This window comes from Triturus cristatus, chromosome 12 (assembly GCF_964204655.1).
Source record: "Triturus cristatus chromosome 12, aTriCri1.1, whole genome shotgun sequence".
NCBI classification, from domain to species: domain Eukaryota; kingdom Metazoa; phylum Chordata; class Amphibia; order Caudata; family Salamandridae; genus Triturus; species Triturus cristatus.
In genome coordinates this window covers 719,820,560-719,824,544 of record NC_140595.1, presented here as the reverse complement: position 1 = coordinate 719,824,544, position 3,985 = coordinate 719,820,560, and the positions used below count along the sequence as shown (strand labels likewise).

The 3,985-nt window shown below is 39.6% G+C and overlaps 1 non-coding gene across 1 annotated transcript; it reads left to right on the top strand.

Annotated features, from left to right (window-relative positions):
• TRNAS-UGA (transfer RNA serine (anticodon UGA)) lies at positions 1–82 on the top strand. Its single transcript has one exon. It is a non-coding gene; the product is annotated as a tRNA-Ser (tRNA).
• The last annotated feature ends 3,903 nt before the right edge of the window (positions 83–3,985 follow it).

The following is a 3,985-nucleotide window of genomic DNA, read 5'->3' as shown; positions in this document are numbered from 1 at the left end:
GTTGTTGTGGCCGAGTGGTTAAGGCGATGGACTTGAAATCCATTGGGGTCTCCCCGCGCAGGTTCGAATCTTGTCAACAGCGAGAATCTTGTTATTATCGGCTACAATTTCAGAAATTAACCTTTAGTATTTCTTCAATTTCAGTTTTATAAATAGGTGGCTTATTTTTGTGTCACTATTGCCTCTCCACATATTTATTATCGCTACCTCTTTCATGTCTTTGCTACACCTCTCTTCCTACTTTAGCACTGGTGTAAACGCTTCAAATTATTATACCATTGCTCTCTCAATCATACCTGCGCATGCACTTGAAACTTACTTTACCAATAAAAGATGCAAAGAGAGAAATAGAACAAAAGTGCTGGCTGGATTTGGCAAACACACTTCATAAAACTGCATTTTCTTTTTTATTCTCCCCCATGTTACATGCTTAACCTCTCCCTATGTAATTTCTTTTAATCTGCTGTCCCAGGAAGAGAATTTCCTCTACAGGCTCTTTCTGTGTTTTTTTCCTTAGTCTTTCTTTCCCTTTTCTTAGCTGTGTAACTGTTCCTTTACGCTCTCTATTTACGCGCCATTAATCTCATTTGAGCTCCTTGCTCCCGCTCCTGTTTTCTCAAACTCTCATACTGCCAGTTCTCTCTTTCTCTGTGGTTGGTGGCTAAAATCCAGAGCTTTCGAAGCCACGTGGTTTCTGCCTCTTGTTGTCAGACTTGAATTGGAAAAGGAACCATATTAACAAGCCTTTACCACTCACACACGGCGGAAGTTTATACTTTAATTCAGTGAGCTAAGAAAAACGTGTTGTGGGTCCCCTACGAGCCATGGTGCTTGCTTCATCATGATTTGGAACCAGTCATTAGCCGCAGCTCTGCTAATGAGCCACTGAGGTCAGTTTCAATAATTACTCAAAAACATGACCTTGCAGCCCGCCCTCAACTGTGTATTTATATTACTTTACTGCTGTTCGTGTGATTAGCTGGGAGGAGCTCACGGCGGCATCCTCCCTATAAAAGTGTAGATGGATCACTCCTTAACTCTTTCTTGCTTCACATACAAATGGCTTGAAAGGTGCAGGGAAGATGCAGGTCTAATAGACAGAATAGAAGGTCTGTGCCAAGTTGGTTTCTCTGCATTGGTGTCCCATCACAGGCCCGCAAGTGTAATGTGTTATCTTTGACTCCTGGCAGTTCACAAGCAGGCGGCCAGAAAACGGTTTCAGCCTATCAACCACTGAGGAGACGCAGCCTCTGTATGAGGAATGAGGAAGGAATGAATGCATCCAGCCTATCACAGGAGCAGCCCTGAGTGTTCCAAATTATAAATTCTCCATGTTAGTGTATGGCATTGACCCCATGTAGCTCGCTGTGATCGTATAGTAGTACTCTGCGTTGTGGCCGCAGCAACCTTGGTTCGAATCCAAGTTACGGCATTGTGGTTGGCAATGTTACGGCAGTTGGGTTCTGCTTTTACAGAATTACCAAATGTACCAGAGGTTTAAATATTTAAACCATCTAACAACAAAATATTTAATTTAACATGATTATAAGCTGTAGCTATAATGTATTTACTTACATAAATTATCGTTCTTGAACCTATTGTGGGTGGAGGGGGAGCGGAGCTCACCCCCCAGGTGCAGTTGAGTAACCTGTGTTGTGGCTCTCTACAGGGAAGGCACAAATGTTGCTGTCACCCAGCCCAATCCAGACGTGTATTGGGGCCTGGTTTCAGGTAAATAGAGCAGTAAGTGCAGAGAAATGTTCACTCTCTAAAAGTGGCATTTCTAAAATAGTAAAGTTAAATCCAACCTCCCCAGTAAGTAGGATTTTCAATAAATAAATAAAGCTACTCCTCTCCGATATGGAATTACCAAATAAAAAGTATAGGGGAATACCCAATGCTAACCTATGAGAGAGGTAGACCTCACAGTAGTGAAAAATGAAATAGACTGTTTGGTACTTACAGGACATGCAAACCATCAAAGTACATATCTTATCTTTTACTTGCATAGCATCATGCACCTAGGACTACCTAGGGCCTACCTTAGGGGTAAATTATATGTAATAAAAGGTGAGTTTAGGGCTTGGCAAGTAGACTGGGACTCCCCTGGGAGACCCTTGAGTCTATGCCCAGAACCATAACTCTGCCAGTCGAGTACTTACCTAAAAGCCGATAACTCACTTCTCTTCCATAGGCTAACATTGACTGGTTCCACTTGGAAATTCTTCTAAGTGTGGAGTTTTGGAACTTTAAAATATTCATCTAAAATCAGCCGAACAACGAATTCTGATTTACTCACCTGTTATCAGGAGAGACCTCAGTGCTGCATCTTGTAGCTCAGTACTGACCCAGAAAAGTAATTTTAACCGTACTTACCAGTAACTCGAATTTTCTTCCATAGGATATCATTGCTTGCTTTTTGCTGACAAAGTTTCTAAGTGTCGATTTTTGAAACTTACAAATATTCTTTAAAAATCGTACCAATTGTGAAAACGTAATTGCTTACCTGTTTTAGATAGATGTCCCAGTACTGAGCCTAGGAGCCCAGCACTGAATTACCAAAGTAACGAGAATGTACTTTACCCGTAACTTGAATTTTCTTCCATAGGAAACCATTGACTGTTTTTCTGTAAAATTTCTTCTAAGTGTCGATTTTGCAAACTTATAAATATTCCTTAAAAATCGCTTGTATAACTTAAAAGCAGTTTCTCAACTGCTTACAGGGGGTACAGTAGTGCTGGATCTAGGATCCAACACTGACATAGAAAAAGTAACCATAACCCCACCTACCTGCTAAGTGAATTTCCTTCCATAGGATAACATTGGTAATTTGATCAGAAAAAAATTCTAAGTGTCAACTTTTAAAATAGCAAAATATTGCTTGAAAATCACAACAGTTACTAAAACGAATTTACTCACTTGTTTCCAAGAACTGTCCCAGGACTGAATCTAGGATCCAGTCCTGGATTTAGAAAAGTAATCCTGAAAGTAATTAATTGCATATAACTTAAAATTCCCATTGAGCTCAATGTATTATTGTATTTGAAATTGTGTTTCCTATTGCAATAAACTGTAACTATTACCTGCAAAAGTCAATTGCCTATTGCAAAGTTTTTAACTAAAGCATCTTATTCTGAGAAAGTATATTTTGATACCTATTGTTGGTTCTAAAATAAAACAACGATATATTTTTTATACAAACCATTGGCCTAGAGTTCAGTTCTTGAGTGTGTGAGACCATTTGCTGACTGAGTGTGTACAACAAATGCTTTACACTGTCCTCGGATACTGCCTTACTGCTCGAGCAAGCTACCACTTTAGAGAGTAAGGTTATATCAAACTTTAGCCTCTGTCAAACCTCTGGGCACTGAGGACTCTGTGCACACTGTACCTTTTTGGGAACAGTATATACAGAGCCACTTTCTCACAGTAGTGATAAAGTGATTAGAGTCCTAAGGCCAACATAAAGATAGTGCAAAACGTGAGGTGAAAAGCAAAAAGGTTGCTGGTAGGCCACCTTAAGGATGCCATGTCTAACAAAAATTAACTGAGGATTACGTGAGTAAAACATCAGGTTTCTCTACGGCATTTGGTGAGACAAGTGGGCCTTCTTTTATCTTCCATTCAAGCAATCTTTGACGGACCCATTTATTATAGAGCTCTTCAAGGATTAAAGATAAGGTACTTACAAAGGAGTCACAAATACTCAGAGATGGTAGACTTCTGTAATATGGGTCGTAGACTAAAAGCAGCGCAAAAACAGAGTGCAACAGGGTCCAAAAAATTGAGTGCCACATGAGAGTTTGCATGCAAGCGTATCCTTTTACAGATCCAGAGATATACTCATGCAATTTTTGTTTTTAGGACAGAACGTGCATGATGAAAAAAACATTGTTTTTAAAAAGCGCATTGCAGAATATCAGTACTTTGATGTGGGACAACTTGAATACTTTCAAACAAAATATTTGCATGCAGCTTACAGTAA